This window comes from Stomoxys calcitrans, chromosome 5, assembly GCF_963082655.1.
Source record: "Stomoxys calcitrans chromosome 5, idStoCalc2.1, whole genome shotgun sequence".
Classification (NCBI taxonomy): domain Eukaryota; kingdom Metazoa; phylum Arthropoda; class Insecta; order Diptera; family Muscidae; genus Stomoxys; species Stomoxys calcitrans.
Genome location: NC_081556.1, coordinates 33,076,410 through 33,096,904, shown reverse-complemented (window position 1 = coordinate 33,096,904; position 20,495 = coordinate 33,076,410). Strand labels below are relative to the sequence as shown.

General features: G+C 37.1%; 1 protein-coding gene across 8 annotated transcripts in view; it reads left to right on the top strand.

Moving 5' to 3' along the window:
* Positions 1-20,495, top strand: part of LOC106096378 (serine-rich adhesin for platelets) — a 276,685-nt gene that overhangs the window by 9,032 nt on the left and 247,158 nt on the right. For all 8 annotated transcript variants that reach the window (XM_013264094.2, XM_013264098.2, XM_013264096.2 and 5 more), the window contains exon 2: positions 607-1,811. The gene's annotated coding sequence lies outside the window, so the exon portion shown is untranslated. The remainder of the gene's footprint in view (positions 1-606; positions 1,812-20,495) is intronic.

The following is a 20,495-nucleotide window of genomic DNA, read 5'->3' as shown; positions in this document are numbered from 1 at the left end:
TATATTTAGCTACTTAAAAGATCAAAATCTTGTTTTACACAATTGAACAATGACTTGTATTTGGTCCAAATCGGAACATATTTCGATAAAGCTGCTATGGGCATAATGTATGCATTTTTCACAGGATTTTGACGAAAAGTGGTGTACATATATTCCCGAGGTGGTGGTGGTATCCAAAGTTCGGCCCGGCCGAACTTAACGCCTTTTTACTTGTTTATTTTTAAATACTAAATTATTGTTTTATTTAAATTTTAATATTTTTAATTACAACATATAATGCTTTAGTTTATATAATTTTTTTGTAAACTAGACTTAATTATTGTCTATACATCTATGAAACCAACTCTGTCATATATAAGAGTATATCTTGTTGTGTTGGTATGACAAATAATAAAAAAAATAAAAATAAAAAAAATAAATAAAAATTGAAATTGGCATATTTAACAATTTTATTTTTTGCCTTATGATATTAAAAAAAGTTATTCCATATCGTATAGTTTCTTAGTACTAATTTTACGAAATGTAAAATTTAAAAAAAAAATATAATTTTCACTTCTTTACAATGCTTCTGCAGATAATTCATAGTTTTCTTTTCTTCTATTACAGATTTGAAACATATGTTGCTGAATTATAATGAAAATGTGGAAAAGTGAAATTATTGAAATGTTAAATTATTGAAAACAAAAATAATTGGCCATTGAAAGAACTATACAAAAGCTATAGAAATGTAATAAAATCAAAATCAACAAAGTTAATTAAATTTAAAAGTGCAAATTTCTACACTGTTGACATATATCACAAACAAAAACACAACAAAATAATAGAAAAAAATTAAAATTGTTCATTGTTGAGAAAAAAAAGTGAAAAAATACTTAAAACCCACAACAAAGGAATAAAGAAAACAAATTACATAAAATGAAATATGTATAGAATATAAAACAATTATCTACAATACAACAAAAGCCGGCAGCTTAAAACTAAACAGCAATAAAAACAAAATTTATTCAAAATAGAGAATCATTTGATGTATTAGCTGGAGCCTTAATAAAAACAAATTCAATGGAAATCCTCTTTACAAAAGCCCAACAAAAAAACATCGCGTGTGTGTGCTAAAAGCAAAAAATATTAACGTAAAATGTTTAATTAAGGCAAAAAAAAACTCAAAAAAAACTCACATCAAACAAAAAACCTAACAAACTTTTTAACATTTAGACCCTGCGTACAAACGAAAGTTAAACTTCTGTCCAAATTCTGTTTGGTTGCATGTGTGTGTTTTGAGAAACTTGGTAAATAATTAATGAGTTTAATTAATTTATTAATGAAACTCATTCAGACATTAATTTAAGTGTGTCTCTCTCACTCTTGCTCTGTGTCTTTAACTAAATAAACGACACAGCTGATGTGTGTATGGTTAAGATTAGGTTTTGTGGTCTTACCTACTATGCTGATGGCCGGGCCTGTTTAAATGCTAAAGTTTCAACCACTTGTTATTGGACATGTATTAGAAAACAACAGCTAGCAAGTGTATTTGAAATAAAGTTAATAATTATAAATAAATAAACAAATTAACAACCATTTATATATAGTTGGTTAAAACAACACAAAGTAATTCGCTGGCATTACAAATAATTGAAATACGCATGACATATTTTTCTAATGAATTAATTGAATGAAAACCCAACTGCAAATTGTGTTTATTCTTCAAAGCAATCAAATTGAAATTACATGAAATAAAAAAACAAACAAGAAAAAATTGTGTTCAAGTAACCTGAAAGACCGGATGGCTGTTACAAGTATTGCGAAAATATAAGGTAAGGATTTTTTGAATTTTTATATTTTTTATTACAAAAAAAAAATTTAGATCACATGCTATGTCGTATATCTTAGAGCAAAGATCCCTGAAGATCGCCTGTCGCGGCAGCACCATACATATAGTAAAAGCAAATCCACTGAAACAGCCCTTCATGACCTAGTCGGCTGCATAGAGGGATCTCTCGCTGTCAAGGAATATACAATGTTGGCATTTCTTGACATTGAAGGTGCTTTCTATAACGCAAAACCGACGTCAACCATGAAGGAGTTGGAGTTTCTAGGCATCAACTCTACCGTAAGAAAGTTTATTAATAACTTACTTACTAAAAGATGCATTACGGCGGGCTTGGCATCTGTGGATCTAAAAAGATGGGTCAGCAGAGGAACTCCTCAAGAAGGTGTACTGTCTCCTCTACCTTGGAATATAGCCATTAACAATAAATTATTGTCTCTGGAGGTAAAAGGCGACCACTATTACGCCTATAATTTATTGTTAATGGCTATATTCCAAAATAGAGAAGACGCAACACCTCCTTGAGGAGTTCCTCTGGTGACCCATCTTTTTAGATGCACAGATCTCAAACCCGCAGTAATGCATATGTTGATGATGTGGCAATTGCGGTTAGGGTAAAGTTTCCCAGCACTCTAAGAGATATACTTCAGAAAGCTCTACATGCAACAGCAAAGTGGTCCATCGAAAGTGGTCTGGGTATAAATCCGTGCAAGACAGAAGTAGTTCTTTTCAGCAGAAGATACAAATTGCCTACAGTGGAACCTGTCTCCTTGGGTGCAGAGAGTGTTCCATTTACAGAAAGTGCAAAATACCTAAGTGTTTTGCTGGACAGGAAATTGAACTACAAATCAAACAATTGGGAAACATTTTGGAAAGGGCAAGAAAAACCTCTCTTGCCCTATACACCTGCAAGAGAGCCATTGGCAAACGTTGGGGATGTAGAACGCGTGTCATGCTTTGGGTATATACTGCAGTTGTCAGACCTATTATGCTATATGGTGTTGTGGTCTGGTGGACGGCGCTTCAAAAATCCACCTACTGCTCAATACTAAACCGGATCCAAAGGATGACTTGTTTGTGCATCACAGCCGCACTCAGGACGACACCATTTGATGCACTGGATTTTGAATCTTATGCCTCTGGACATTGTGGCTACCAAAATTGCAGCGACCACTGCCGCGAGGTTAAGAGAGCTTTCTCGTTGGTCATGTGGCGCCTACGGACACTGTGTTTTACTTGATACAATATCCGATGTTCCAGGCAGTGTGGGTTACACCTTACCTGAGCCGCTTTTTGATAAAAATTACTGTACCACTATTCCTGATAGAACCGATTGGAACTACGATATCCCTGGTAACTGAAGTTACATAGACTTCTATACGAATGGTTCCAAACCAAATGACCAGGTGGGCTTTGGGGTGTACTCTAAAAATCTAGAACTGTTCATATCGAAGAGGTTACCCAACCACTACAGTGTTTATCAAGCGGAGATCCTTGCAATTAAGGAAATGGTGGAATGGCTAAGATATAATGTCATTACGACGATTGCCATAAATATCTTCTCAGACAGCCAATAAATCCCTGGCGAATGTATTTCTGAACACAAAAACCATCCTCGACTGTCGCAGATCTCTCAGCGAGATGGCTAAACGGTTCAAAATTAACCTGTTCTGGGTGCCGGGCCACAGAGATATCCCAGGGAGTTGTAAAGCGGATGAGCTTGCGAGACTAGGAACTACTTTACACATTCCAGGGACACTGGAATCTGTGGATGTGCCTCTAGCGGCATGTAAGCTAAGTTTTCAGGACCAGGCCCGAAGAGCCACGAATGATAGATGGTCAGAAAGGGGGATTGTGAGCATTCCAAAACTATATAGATTTGAAGAGGTCTACTGCTTTACTGTCATTGGCTAGAACAGACGTCTCAGTCATTGTGTCCGTCATGACAGGTCATTGTCTAATCGGAAAACATGCTGACAGACTGAAGGTTGCCAGGAACGACTTTTGCAGAAGCTGTGAGGATATCGAAGAAGAAGAGACTATAAAACACCTTCTGTGTGTGTGTCCCACACTAGCACTCAGAAGGAGTTCCACTTTAGGTTATCATTTCTTTGAGAACCTTTCCGATTTAGCGGATGTGAACATTCGCAAGTTATTGGGCTTTCTCAAGAGATCTGGATGGTTCAACGGTAGGAACTAGAAGGCATCTTCCTTCTTCTGTTGCTGTGGTATCACAATGGACGAAAACGTCAAAGTGAGTCTGATGGCTGCCACTTAAATCAACTTAACCTAACCTATGTTGGATATATCCAAACATGCTTTATTTTAAGAAGATTTTACTTTGTTTACCATGCTGCAATTTTAAGATATTGATGTAAAGCTTGGTAATGATCATTTTCACCACCAAAAATGTGAGGGTATATAGATTTTCACAGCAACACATTTTAAGATAGGGATGACTGAATACATTCTTAATATATGTAGGTTAGATTATGTTAGGTTGAAAACAGGGTGCAGATATTAACCCACCCATGACATGCACCTAAGCCAGTAATCGGCTAGTTGTGCTCCAAATACAAAAAAAAGTAAAATCTAAGTTAGGAATTTCGTGCTACTTACAAAATCCTTTAATGTTTTCCATGCCACTCGCCTAAGTTAGTTCATGTCTGGTATAGCGTCCCCACCTAAGTGCCGGTATGTGTTAGACGCGAAAGCCGGGCAATGGCAAAGGAAAAGCTCCAACGCCTCATCATTTTCCCCACATGCCCTACACATGCTATCACTTGCCGGACCGATTTTGCTTAAGTGAGCTCGTAGTCCTGTGTATTCCGTTATGATACCAATAGCTATACTGACCTCCTTCCTTTCAGTAATAGCCTTGTCTTCTCACGATCTGCATCCCCCCATAGGATTTTCGCCGTCCTACCGACCGTCGGGATCTGTCCATTATCCATTGGACCTATATTTTATATTTTAATATTGCCCTCTCTCGCGGCCCTCAGTATTATCAATGGACAGTATTAAATAAAATCCCAATGCAATAAAACCCCAAATGGAAAATGAAACAAGGCTCTAAACTTTTATACATGAAACAAAAAAAAAAAACATTCATTGTGGCTATATTTTATATTTTGGGACTTTTTTCATATTAAAAATTGGGGTTTAATTTTACATGAAATAAGACCCCAAATTTGGATATGAATCAAAGCCCGAAACCTAATTTTTGGGATTTTAATTCGTTTTACAAACATTTAAAACAAAACCATGAGACTAATGTTCGGCAAATCTTTGGTCAATTACCCACTTATTGGGACATTATTTCATTGTAAAATTGGGACCTTATTTCATATGGAATAATTCCTGAAATTTTAGGGCCTTATTTCATATTATTTTTAGGGTGTTTTTTTATTTCGTTACAGCTTTATTTTATTTATAATTTTGGGGTCTTATTTCATTATGAAATAAAGCCCCATTTTTGTGTTTTAATTGCATATCCAGTTTGGGGCTTTATTGCATTGGGGCCTTATTTTATATGAAATAATTCCTGAAGTTTTAGGGCCTTTTTTCATATTAGCTTTGGGGTGTTTTTTATTTCATTTATAATTTTGGGGTCTTATTTCATTATGAAATAAAGCCCCATTTTTGGGTTTTAATTGCATATCCAGTTTGGGGCTTAGTTGCATTGGGCCCTTATTGCATTGAGGCCTTATTTTATTTTCTGATCACACTTTCGTAGAGCTAGGAAAACATCTTGAGATGAGATTCAGTACCCATTTCGAGCTGCATGAAAGAAACATTTATGACCCTTCTTCAAACACTCTTCAAGGTAGTAACTGTTAAAAATGACCTACCTGTTATTTAACTCTAAATGATATTAACATTGCTTAAACTACGTAACTTTGGTACTCGAAGAGATATCTTTGACTTCAAAGTGAAAAGGTAGATATCTGGTTCCTCAAAATTATGATCCCCTGAGACTCCGTAGCTTGATTGCAAGACTACGTGTAAAGAGAGATCCACAAACAGACAATAATGTTTTATATTAATGGGAATTTCTTGTTAGAATCTTCTTTTAAATACATAAACATTGCTTTTAATATATTAAACATTTTGTGAAATGTTGTTTCCCCCACTTAAGTTGTTGCAAAGTAAAGAAAGCCAAAAAATATCACTTTACTATTGCACTGCAGGGGTTTGTTACCTAATCTCAGACTCTCGACCTACATTTATTTTGCATTAGAATGATACCCCAGAAACAAAGAGTTTGGGGCTGCACATAAAACATTTTCCTCATCATCAACAACAACCACAACAACTGTTAAATAAATATTTTCCCAATCGAAAAAAGTGATCAGCTGCCTTCCTCTTTACCCCTCCCACCTCATATTTGAAATATTTGAGCTAATGAACTATTATAACCGTCCCACGCAGCGCCATTAGTCCAACCATCTACTAGACCATCGAATCGATCTACAGACAGGCATACAAACGTCCACTCACTCATTTAGCTCGACAATCAACCACCAGAAAACATATGTCACGGTGAATCTTAGAAAATGTATAATGTTTTAATTGATACCAAATTCTCTTCGATTCTGTGTTCATCCCCAATAAAAATATATGAAAATATCACTGCCTGAAGATTTCATTACAACAGCCGAAGAATGTAGCAGAGGAAGAATGAATGGGAAATTTCAAATGTGTGTGTGGGGGTTTTTAGTTTATTTTATTTGTTTTAGATGAGAGAATTATGGTGAGGTAGGCGGATGGCGTTTTAACAATTTACAATTTTCCCAATCAATATTTAGGGTTTTGTTTGGTAATATGAGTAAATACTAACATTAAGAGAAACTATGTTATAGGAAATTAAAATGAAAGGAATTTAAATAAATAAATTTTAATATAAATACAAAATTTTTAAGAAATGTTAAAATTTTTAAATAAAATTTTAAAAATCATAATATTATTAAAGTCAGATTTTGCTAAATTTTAAGATAAAATTCAATTTGTGACAATTTTTTGATAAATATCTTTGACAGAGTTAAAATTTAGGCAAAATTTTTGAGAATTTTTCAATACAAATCAAATTTTAAGGTGTTTTGGAGTTTGAACTGAGACGAAATTGTCTTTTAACAAGTAAAAGCGTGCTAAGTTCGGCCGGGCCGAATCTTGGAAACCCACCACCATGGATTCTGCTAAAAATTTATATTAAATTAATTTAGTTGAAGAGCATAATTTTATTCTACATACCAAACTACTGTCAAGCCACCAAAAATTAAAGCTTCTGGAAACCGAACAAGGATGATCAAGAGACCGGTTTACATGGAAGCTATATCAGGTTATAGACTGATTTGGACCGTATTTGTTGGAAGTCGTAACAGAGCACGGCATGCAAAATTTCAGCCAAATCGAACAATAATTGCGGCTTGTAAGGGCTCAAGAAGTCAAATCTGGAGATCGTTTTATATGTGTGGTATAATATGTTATAGACCGATTTGGACCGTACTTTTCGCATTTGTTGAAAGTCACAACAGAGCACCACATGCAAAATTTCAGTCAAATCGAACGAAAATTGGCATCTTCCAGGGGCTTAAGAAGTCAAATCGGTAGATCGGTTTATATGCGAGCTATATCCAAATCTGAACCGATATAGCCCATTTGCAATCCCCAACGACCTAGTAAATTAGAAGTATCTGTGCAAAATTTCAAGCGGTTAACTTTACGCGTTCGACCACTATCGTGATTTCGACAGACGGACATGGCTAGATCGAATCAGAATGTCGAGACGATCGTCGTAATAATCTAAGACGATTAAGCCATATTCGTCCGACCGTCCGTCGGTCTGTCTGTCTGTTGAAATCACGATACACTCTTTAAAAATCAAGATATTGAGCTGAAACTTTGCACAGGTTCTTTCTTTGCCCATAGGCTGGTTAAGTTCGAAAATGGGCTATATCGGACTATATCTTGATAAAGCCCTAATATAGACCTATCTGCCGATTTACGGTCTTAGGCCCATAAGCCACATTTATTATCCGATTTTGCTAAAATTTGAGACAGTGAGTTTTGTTACGCTACTCGGCAACCTCTTTCAATTTCGTCCAGATTTGGATATAGCTGCCATATAGACCGATCTCTCGATTTAAAGTCTTGGGCCATTGTATGGCGCATTAATTGTCCGATTTTGCTGAAATTTGGGACAGTGAGTTGTGTTAGGCTTTTCTACATCTTTTCTCAATATGGCCCAGATCGGTCCAGATTTGAATAAAGCTGCTCGATCTCTCGATTTAAAGTCTTGGGCCCATAAAAGGCGAATTTAGTGTCCGACTTCGCTAAAATTTGGGGCAGTGAGTTGTGTAAGGCCCTTCCACATCTTTTTTTAATATGGTCCAGATCAGTCCAGATTTTAATATAGCTGCCATATAGTCCGATCTTTCGATTTTGAGTCTTGGGTCCATAAAGGGCGCATTTATTGTCCGATTTCGCTCAAATTTAGGACAGTGAGCTGTGTTAGGTCCCTGGAAATTCTTCTTTAATTAGCCCCATATCAGTCCAGATTTGGATATAGCTGCCTTATAGAACAATCTCTCGATTAAAGGTCTTGGCTCCGTAAAAGGCGTTTTTACTATCCGCTTTCGCTCAAATTTGTCACAGTGACTCATGTTTGGCTTTTTGACATCAGTGTCCTACATGGTTCAGATCGGTCTATACTTAGATGTAGCTGCCGAAAAGACAAGTATTGAACCAAGATTGAACAGTGACTTGTATTTATTAGACCACTCAATGTCCGTGCCGAATTTGATCCAAATCGGACCATATTTGGACTTACTCTTACTTATTCTATAATAAATCGATTGTAACGTGTGCTGAAATCACATGTCACCCAGGTCTTCCAATTCAGGCCAAATGTAATGAGCGAGCATGGTGGGGCAGTGTTGACCACTCACAGTAACGTGGCGATTAGCATTGTCAACGAAGAAGTATGGCCCAATGACGCCGCCGGCATGCAAACCGTACCAAACAGTTAGTTATTGTGGATGAATTGTTGATACGTGAAGCATATGTAGATTTTTACCTCAGCAATAACGCATATTTTGCTTATTGACGAACCCATTAAGCCAAAAATAAGCTTCCCCACTGAAGATGATTAACGGTTTAAAGTAGCGGTCATCGACTCCAAATGTTGGTAGTAAATTTTCAAGATTTGCAGATGTTGTTAGTTCGTGTACCTTACCATGATGAAAATATTGAGTTTACTAAATAAATTCGATGTGTAATGTAAGAGTGCGTTCACAAATCAAATTCAAAGTTGTCAAGTTCTTATTGGAAACTCCTTTATAGCTCCACCCATCTCCCTTTTTGACTCCATGAAACAATTCTTAACCAAATATTTTGAAAAATCTGTGGAGAACTTAATGAATGCAATCCATGATCCAAGAACTTAATGAATGCAATCCATGGATATATGAGATTCAGTCCAACCGAACTTAACTCGCTTTTACTTGTTTATCTTCTTTTTCTCCAAAAATGTTTCCTTGTCACAAGTGCTACTTTGTTCTTTCCTTATTAAGTTATTTATAGCCGGGCATTGTTAACTTCTTCAGAACATTTGTCAGTAATCAGATTAGTCTATCCAGTAACTTTAATGTTCTATCGTAACATATGTTGTGGGGGTGCCAAAGCGAGAACAAAAGGCCAACCTTTAAAAGAATGGTGACTTTTATTGCCACCCAAAAACCAATAACAATGGAAACATTAAATCAATGTTTATAACCAACTTTGACATATGTTCTCCCCTCAAATCCCCCTACACCTCGCCACACCACAGATTTGTTTCTTTCTATGGGTTAACCACCATTTTTTTTAGCTAGCGGCCAATGCACTGGTCCATTCATTGCTGCACAACGGTTGTGGTAACAGTTCTGGTGGTGGTGTTGGTTGGTTTTGGCCTGACATCGTTCGAATGCGTTTTTATGATGGTCATATCGTAAAGTAACAAATTTACATTAAACGCTTTAAGTCAACATATTTGATGGCCGGGTCTTAGCACGTGGGTGATATTTAAGCTGACACGGGCTAATAATGATGGCTATAGCATCAATACATAATGACCATAATAATAATGATGATGCACCTCATCGTAATGATCATCATCACTATCTTCGTTTTTTATAGACTATGCTTAGGCAAGATCTAAACAATACTTGGGAGGTGTGAAAACAGTAAATTCTTAGGAAATTTTGTGACTCTAGGACGGAAATGATAAAATTTTCTTTCGTTTTTAGGTCATAATCAAATATTCTGTTTTTTAAGGGAATGAGTGAATATGGGGTGACTGTTTGGGAGTTTCAAATACCCATCGTTTTTAAGAGTATCTTAGCTACTTTTCTTTTTCAAGTGCATGTGTTTTCTCTTGGTACACACTACAGATATCGGGAAATCTTCTCTTTGTGCTAAGTCTTAGTTCTTTAAAGTACATGCCAAAGCCCACATGGTCATCCTGTCTAGAAGAGTACTAACCTGTCATAAACCGGAGTTTTGTAGTTCCAATCAGTTCTATCGGGAAGTGTGATACAGTACAGGACAGTTCAAAGACCGGGCGGTATACAATAATGAGGCCCTAATGCAATAATGGCACCAAACTGTAAATGAAATGAAAGGGACCCCAGAAGTAAAAATTAAGTAAGGTCAACGAAATGAGAAAACACTAAAATGAAATAAGACCCCAAAATTTGGGACATTATTTCTATTTCATATGAAATGAAGTGAAGTGAATCCCACTTTCAAAATGAAATGATGCCCCAATAAGTGGGCGGTTGATTAAAGTCCGATTAATCGTTCGAAATGTGCTGCTCTCCCGGTTTTATTTCAAATATTTGCAATCGAGGCAATATGGTACTCTAAGGAAAGGACTTTGGTAGTTGAGTACTGATATCTATCATCCCTAAAGCCTCTAAAGAGGAGATATAAGCCCATCGGGATAATAAGGAACTAAATGAATGTTCTTTAGGAATCTACACATCGGCCCACGAGTCTGAAACTCGCACGCACCATGCTCCCAATCGGAGATGTACGTAAGCTGATGAGAACAATGAAAGGTTGTTGTTGTTATGGAGCTGGCGTTCCTCGTCTAGCTCCTAAAGCAAAGCAATCTCGTTCCAATCCAAAGGACCGATCACCGCGAGGACATGATGACCATTGGTTATTTAAAAGTGCCAATAACTTGTCTTGACATATCAAGGATTATAGGTATTCAGTATTTATGCATGAGCCGTTGCCACCCGGCCCCTCACGAGATTCTTCGCTTGATACCGCTGTTTGTGCGCGATTGCCGTTGCAACAATCCCCGATGGGGACAATGAAAGGTTGTTGTTTTGGAGGTGGCGTTCCTCGTCTAGCTCCTAAGATGAGCAAACTCGTTCAGTCCAAAGGACCGATCGCCGCGACAACATGATGACCATTGGTTATTTAAAGGTGCCAATAACTTGTCTTGACATATCGAGCATTATAGGTACACAGTATTTATGCATGTGCCGGTGCCGCCCGGCCCCTCTTTGAGATTCTCCGCATGATACCGCTGATTGTGCGCGATTGGCGTTGCAGCTACTCCGTATGGAGCATTTCACTATCCGAAACCTGCAGCTAAGCTACTATCCACGGTAGCTAGCAGCTAAGCTTTTCGTAATAACGATCACCACACAGATCGGAGCTCAAAGTTCCTGCCTGTGTGGTGGTCCCAGCACTGGATAACTATTAAAAGTCTCTGGTATTAGAGTACGAATCTGACATCCAAATTGGAGTCAAGTGCCTGGGGTCCCCTTTTTTTAAATTTCCTATGAATATAAAATTTCAAAATAACTTTGACAAGGAATTTTGTATTCTTCAAGCTTTTTAAAGGTTATGGGTTATGGGTTATAAAAGGTCATAAACTACAAGACCATAACCAACCTACTGAAAAAAAATAAAATAAAATGAAATATAAATTTTAAGGCGTTTTATTTTTCTTCTTGGAAGCTTAATTATAATTGGCTAAGATTTTATGCACCATATATGGTTTTATTGCAGTCTAATAAGCCAACCCACTTGTGTGGATTACGAAATACGAGATTATTCAAATGAGTCTTTGGCCTTCTACTCTACCAAACTTCAATATGCTGCCAATCGTCTACGACAATATTGGCGATTTCGTAACAAAATAATTAAATTAAATATTGTTGTAAGATTGTTCTTAGATTTAAACTTTTTTTTACCCATACTATTTAAGTCAACAGGTGTTTAATTCGTGGTTTCCTTTTCTTTTTTTTAAGCTGTAGAATTAGATTTTTGTGCTTAAAATGTTGTCGATCTCAAAATTGCTTGCCTTAGGGGTTTTTGTTTAGACTAGGTTTCATTTTATATTTATTCTATTTCATGCCTTAGACACCTAAAATGCTTAAATGTGCACTTTTTGTTTCATTATTTGTTTGGGACGACTGTGTGGTGTGGTGGGTAATGGAATATCACCTGAACATTAATGAAATTGTTAAAGACAATAAAACCATATGGAAATTTATTGAGATTTTGAGAATGAAGAAAGAATGCCAACATCTGGCTTTCTTTTCCCACTGCAGAAAATCTGCGATCATTAAGCTCGTCTCGAAAAAGAAATGAAGTAAAGATTCTGAAATAAGTCTTCGTTAAGAAGTTCGAAAACGCTGTAGCTCTTTCATTTATTCGAATTTAGAACATTTTCAAGCATTCCGCATTTCGAAGACGAATCGTAAAGATAAGAAAAATCTCTTCAATAAAACATTTTTTTTTTTGTATTTTTTTTCCTTACCAAAATTTTAAATTTTTGATGGGAAAAATTTTTTTGAGTTGAGTATACAGAAGTGAAGTATGTGGCAAATAAATGTGGTTTTGCACGACTCCCGAGTGTTTTCTTCAGAAAACAAGCTCACAACTACATAATTGGTATCCGACAAATACAAAAAACACCTACGTGAGTTCGAAAATGCTCTAACTTCCTTAGATTTTCGAATTAAGAAATTCTGGGAACAACTTTGGATTCGTGAGGTAAAGCTCTTTCCGTGATAGTGCCCCAATGTTTTCTATGAAAAAAATCGTTAAAACCGATTTATTTAGGCCTAAAAATTTCAAGGTCATTTTAAAGTTCGAAAACGCTGTAACTCTTTCAATTATTCGAATTTAGAACATTTTCATGCATTCCGCAGTTCGAAATTCGAAGACGAATGGTAAAGATATCAAAAATCCCTTAAATTAAAAATTTTATGAACCTTCAGGCAAACAAACTTGTAGAACTATTTTGAAAGTTTTACGAATATGCTGCTTTGTCTCTTGGGTTATTGCCGCAAACTTCAATTCCCCTGGAGCGTGCGAGCGTTTTGAGAACTGTTCATCTTTCTTTACATTTCAATTCGTCATGGAATTGAAATTCATAATCGCATATTGAAACAATTTTCCTAACAACTCTTGAAATTATCTTTATTAATGGCCGCAAGAACCCTTTTTGGCTCTTCAAATAAAACAGCATGTTATGAAAACCAATTGATCAAATGATTTATGAACCATTTAAGCCTCCACAGCAATGCATCTAGCTACTCTCCATTTAGTGCCATACCCCCCCCAAAACCCAAAAAGATACATCAGAACTCCAAAGCGACACTCAGCCACAACAAAGTGGGGGAAAACACAGCACAAGAATTATGACAAGAGCGTGTGTTGCAACTTAACAAGTTTGTTGACCGCATTTTGTGATTATGGCGTTGTTTTTTTTTTTTCTTCTTTAATGTTGTCATTGTCAATACAAAGTTGCCTCAAATTGTGGCTGGTGTGGTATTGCCTATTCTTCAACTTGTCTATGGTGGAAGGTGTTTTTTTTGGATGGGGGTGCCTATCTCTATATGCCTCCACCCCTCAAAAAGAAAATATGGTTAAAAACAAAATAAATCCTACATTTGTTTATCTGCCAACTAGAGTCTTCATTTGATTTGATGTCTTCAAAATTTACCTTATGGCATCATTTGCATTATATTTATTTAAAAATTCTAATTTTTTGGACTTTTTCTGTCATTCGAAAAAAAGAAAATCCAATGACATATATTCGGCTGCAAAAATGTGTTGCTTTAGGACTGCTACTTCTCAAAGTTATGACACATCTTATTTAACAAAACAATATTTACAAGCGATACAAGTGCCTATGCGGAGGGCATATTGCCAAGTTTTAGATTTTCACACAATTTATCGATGTGTAAAACATGTCATCACAATATTTTACAACGGCTTTGGGCTAATGATGTGACTAATTCCCTTAATGCCTTAAAAATCGTTTAAATTCGAAAAATATGTGTTCTAGATAAGTTTGGCGATTTGGTTTTAAATTTTTTCCTAATTCGTGTTATTTTTTTGGGGGGGCGGAGGAGAGAAAGAGTGATAAATGAGCACAATATTTGAAATAAATTTTATGCGGAGATTGGTGCCAAATTTTTTTAAACATTAGATAATGAAGCGTGAAATTTATAGATCTCGAAAGAAACTAAATGCCAAGTAGGCCCAATGTGTTAATAGTCCAGTAATGGTTTTTAAAGAAGTCATGACAAATGACAGATTAACTGACACTCATACGTGCCTAAGACTCAGTAAGGCAATCTAGTCCATTATTGTCCAATGATAAACCAATTAGATGCTGCAAAATCTTCTATTGTAGAAAAATGAAATTGTTGCGCTTTGTTATTTAGTTAGTTTGCTTGTCTGTTCCGTATAGACTTAAAAACGCGGAACCGATTTTCATGAAATTTTCACAGATGGTAGAGTTCGACCCCGGGTGATATCCGACCCTCCGGATGATGGTAGAGTTTAAGCCGCCGGACTATATTTTTTGATGTCCCCCTAGTTTCAAAAACGTCAGATCTCGGAGATGGCTGCACCGGTTTAAGCGAAATTTTGCATGTGACCTAATGGTACCACAAGAACACTAAATTTGTATAAAATTGTAGGGTCAAACAACCTGGGGGGAGGCCCCATCCCACAACCCACCCGAACGGGCATGTTTACCGTATAGGACAATATGGGCATCAAATGAAAGTTATTTAAGAGTAGAGTACAAACTTGACATTAAAATGTCACCTTAAGTACTGAGGGGCCCACCCACCCCCAAAAACGCCACCCAACAGGAAACTTACCGCTTTGGGCAATATGGGTATCAAATAAAAGGTATTTAAAGGTAGAGTTCAAATCTGACATTAACATTTATTCCTTGGTGTCTGAGGGCCCTTCTCAACCCCCAAGACCCCCCAGCCGGACATATCTGCCTGTATTTGTATTTGAAAGTAGAGTAAAAAGTTGGCATTCAAATTTATTCCTTAGTATTGATATAAGGATTCAAGTATCTGGGTCACGTGCTACCATCCTAACTTTCAGCAGGACATGTTGATCGCGACAATAAAGGACTGAAATAAATTGTCTTTTGGGTCTTAGCGACCCTGACCTTCCAATAAAAAGAATACCGAAATATCATGTATAGACGACAGAGAATAAATTATACTGAAATGAAAGGGCGTGTCACAGGGTAATCCACCTCCCCCATCCTACCCAAAAAAAGGAATTAAACATAATATATGAAGGCCGATCAGTATAGAATAGGACAGCACCAAACCGTCATTGGTAGTAGAGTAAGCTTTTTAGCCTCAAACTGAGATAGACATGGGAGGATCTGTGGATCCTTAGCAATGTGGTATCACAGGTGGTAGCTTTAAATATGATGATTTTTGAATATAGATAACCAATACGAAAAAAAAATTATTTAGTGTGGATCTGAATGAGACCCGCAGCCCTGAATATCTTCATCGCCAACTTCAAAATACTCAAACAAAACCGTGCTCTAGCACCACGCTGATATTATTTCAAGGTCCGCCCCTTAAACTCCTCCTTTCAAACCAGCCATGACTGCCTACTATAACAATATATAAAAGGTATATGATTGTAGAAAACGAATTTGATATCCAATTTTGAGGTCGTCTCACCCCTTAAATTTCCGCTAAACCAATGGCAATAGGAGCTCAAATAAAAGAAATATGAGAGTAGAGCACCATGCTGATATTTTTTCAGGCCCAAGGGTGTGGGTGGGCGCCCCACCCTACATATCCCTCAAACTGGACATATGTGGTTAATGGCAAAAACGGGCTCAAATGTGTATTTTGGGAGTAGATTATGAATCTGATATCCACTATCGGGTCAAACTAAAACCAAGAGAATGAAGTACATTTAATATTCAACTATTAATGAGCGGACTCTCACCTTACCCTATTAAAAAACGCCAGATCTCGGAGATGGGTAGGGCGATTTAAGCGTAATTTGGTTTATTTATAAAAACCCGAAAACCGTGGGATAGGAGGCGCCCCACCTCCAAAGCCCGCCAAACGGAAATACAAACCAATAATTACAATATTGGGTACAAATAAAAGGAATTTCAGACTACCACAAATCTGATATATGGGGGTCTACCTTATCTCCAAAAAATACCTCCATACCGGACTAATTTACCGACCATAGAAGGTTCGTAGGTTTCTATATGGATGGTTAAAAACTAGACGGCCCGTGCGGCTTTCAACTCGCTTTTTAACCGACTCACAGCAATAGTTAATGCAAAAGGTGATCATATCGAGAAAAGGTGAAACGATTCTAAAATTTTGATACTTCAACTAATTTTTTTGCCATTTTGTAATTCTTTTCAATTAATAAAAATGTGAACGTTTGAATTGGTAACACTTCATGCAAACTCCCTGTAAATTTACAGAGCTCTCTCGTTGCCATTTCCAAATCAACATTTGTTTCATTTTGCGTTCCTCATAACTTTTCTTCGCCACCATTTGGCCAGTCATATTTGGACATTTATTGTCACTACCGATGTCACCGCTCAATAATGTCATAACTCTGTTAGAGAATCTCTTATTCACCAGGATCACCAGCGTACGGAGTGATAGCCATTCTTAAGGCCACACTGATGTTGAGTTGTTATTGTCGTCATCATAGTCAGCATCACTGATGTTTTGGTGTTTGAAATGTTGACATTTGGAATATCTTAAAGCTACTTAAGCTTTACTTGTCATTCTGCTTAAATGGGCTCTTTATATTTGTTTTGGTTTTTTTTTTATGTTTTCATTTAGTGTGCTTATGCTCCTCCAATTCCAATCCAGCATAAACAACCATAGTACAAGCCATCCTCCTGATAGAATGGCCGACCGGCCGGTTGGTTATTGTTGGCTCCATGTTTGTCCAATGCCAACAAGAAACCCATTTAGAGCGATAGTAGTTGAGTTGAGCAGAACGCATGGCGATGGTGGAGATGCAACACCATAGTCGGTTGGCAGTTCTTGCATTTAAGGGGGTGTAAATTTTTGGAGTGACAAAGTTTGTGAGGGGAATCACAAATTTCTTTTATTTGTGTCCCAATTGCCGTTGGTTTATGGGGTGAGACGATCCCAAACCCTTGGCTTCAAATTTGGATATAAAATTTGTTTTCTACTATTATTTATTACCATATTGGCAAACATGGCTGGTTTGAAGGGAGTTTAGGGGGCGGACCCTGAAATAACATCAGCATCGTGCTAGAGCACGATTTTGTTTGACCCCCATAACACGCTTCGGGTCTTGCTCAGATCCACATTAATTAATTGTTTTGTATTGGTTATCTACGTCCAAATTCACAGAACGTAGTTCCTTCTGTGTTTATCCCAATTTGAGGGTAAAAAGTGAACTCTATTACCAAAGACCCTTTATTGCTATTCTATTCTCTTCTGATCTGCCTTCATATATTATTTTAATTCCTTTTTTTTTTGGGTAGGGTAGTGGGAGGGGAATTGCCATCTGGCAAGCCCTTTCATTTGTGCACAATATGTTCTCAGTCTTCCTACATGACAGTTTGGTGTTGTTTTTATTGGCAGGAGAGGGTCGCTCCCCCCGATGCTAAGACCCAAAAGACAATTTATTTTAGTCCTTTATTGTCGATATACATGTCCTGCTGAACGATTAGACGTGTCCATTTGGGATAGCACATTTTTAAAAATCCGTAGTTCCTTCTGCGTTTATCCCAATTTGAGGGTAAAAAGTGAACTCTATTACCAAAGACCCTTTATTGCTATTCTATTCTCTTCTGATCTGCCTTCATATATTATTTTAATTCCTTTTTTTTTTGGGTAGGGTAGTGGGAGGGGAATTGCCATCTGGCAAGCCCTTTCATTTGTGCACAATATGTTCTCAGTCTTCCTACATGACAGTTTGGTGTTGTTTTTATTGGCAGGAGAGGGTCGCTCCCCCCGATGCTAAGACCCAAAAGACAATTTATTTTAGTCCTTTATTGTCGATATACATGTCCTGCTGAACGATTAGACGTGTCCCAGTTACTTGAAACCTGTCCTAGACCTTTCTTTTAATTCCCATGCTATCTCGATCAAATTACACGTCCTATTGGAGGGTTTTTAATGTGTTGGCCGGTCCCGGACTCTGTCCCAAAAGTGTATGCCAGATTCGTTGTTAACTCCCAAAGACCTTTCATTTGATACCCATTTTGTGACGTTGGTCCTCGTAGATACCTTGGACCAAATTCTTATGACAGATGTGTTCTCAACTTCCAAACACCTTTCATTTGATACCCATATTCCCCAAAGCGGTGAAGGGTCCAGTTCGGGGGTTTTGTGGGGGTGGAGGACCCCCAAACACATTGGGTGAAATTTGTATATCGACTTCTTAATCTACTATTAAATACCTTTCATTTGATACCCATATTGCCCAAAGCGGTGAAAGTGTCTTGTTGGGGGTTTTTTTTGGGGTGAGGGACCCCCCGAACACCTTGGGTGGAATTTTTATACCAAGTTCGTACTCTACTCTTAAATAACTTTCATTTTGCCGCAATCGTTAAACATATCCGTTTTGGGATGGGGCGTCCCCCCAGGTTATATGACCCTAAAGTTTTATACCAATTTCGTGTTTTTGAGGTACCATAAGTTGGCATACAAAATTTCGCTTAAATCGGTGCACACATTTCCGAGATCTGTCATTTTGAAAATTGGGGTAAAAGGAGGGTACCTTAGTACCCTATTTTCACCGGGGGCTCAGACTCTACCATCTGTGAAAATTTCATGAAAATCGGTTCAGCCGTTTTTGAGTCTATACGGAACAGACAAACATGCCTGTCCGAATAACAGACACAGTGGGAGAAAATCGAAAAATACTATTAAAAATATGCCGTGTGAGAACTAGTAGAGATACCTCTTTGATATTTGAAATGGTTAGAGCTGAGGTGTTAGCGAGATTATGTGCAGAATTTCAAGGCCATAGGTGGTCCGGGTACCTCTTTGCAGGCCCTTAACTTGGTCACCTTGGCATTTTGAAAAATTGTTCGGGCTGCCAAATCTTCATTTGTGGTCCGATCCAAATTATATATCCCCCAATATCCCCGAAACCAACGGAAACCTCGAGTGGACTTTTTGGTAGGGTTTTTGAGCACCATCCATAAAAAAAAATAGTTTTGAAAATCGGACCGCATATTTGGCTCCCCGAAAAATTTTTTGAAATGCTGAAGTGACTAAGTTTAGGGGCCTCCCAAGATGCGCCCAGACCACCTAGTGCCTTGAAAGATATATCTCTACCCATTCTCACACGACACATTTTTTACTATTGGGTTGCCCAAAAAGTAATTGCGGATTTTTTAAAAGAAAGTAAATGCATTTTTAATAAAACTTAGAATGAATTTTAATCAAATATACTTTTTTTACACTTTTTTTCTAAAGCAAGCTAAAAGTAACAGCTGATAAATGACAGAAGAAGAATGCAATTACAGAGTCACAAGCTGTGAAAAAATTTGTCAACGCCGACTATAAGAAAAATCCGCAATTACTTTTTGGGCGACCAGTTTTTTCGACTTTATCCGACCGTGCCTCATTCCGAGTGTTATACCTTTTTTTGAATGCTGAACAAACCATCCTCTCTTTGTATTAATTCCATAAAAATTCTTCTTTGAATTTTTTGTTTTTTATATTTGCTACTGGTCTATTGTTTAGATTCTGTCACCCTGAAATAACCTCCTTTATCTGGCCTGGCCATTTGTTTCAATGCTGGTAAGCAGTGCAGTGATGCATATGCTGGTGTTGGTGTAGGGCACCCAACGCATGTATTATGATGTTAATTTCACAGATACAATAAGGCAGTCAAGCCTTTGGTTTTGTGGCTCTTTGGAAATTTAGCCATTTTTTCTTAGAATTTTCCATTTTTTCATTACCCTCAAAAAGGGAGGCTGTGTTTGTTTGGGCCACAAAAGGGAATGAATCTTCCCCCTCTAACAAAAACAAAAAAAACAACGAAGTTCTAAAATAAACAAACTTTTGAGTTTGTTCAATTCCTCACACTTTTGGTGTTCAGTTCTGTTCCCGTTTATTCTTCCTCTACATTTGGTAGGGTTTACTCTTTGGGAGGGAGCTGTTATCAAACATGTAATAACCATTATTAGGGTTAACATTCTCTACCAGATAAGATTGTTGTTATTAAACAAATAAGAGTTACACGATATTCGATAAAGAAGAAGAACAAACTTCTTTGGAAAACTCAAATCAGTTCTTTTGAAGCCCACATAAAGGTATGTGGAGCAATCAAAAAACCATACAGCAATCCCATAAAT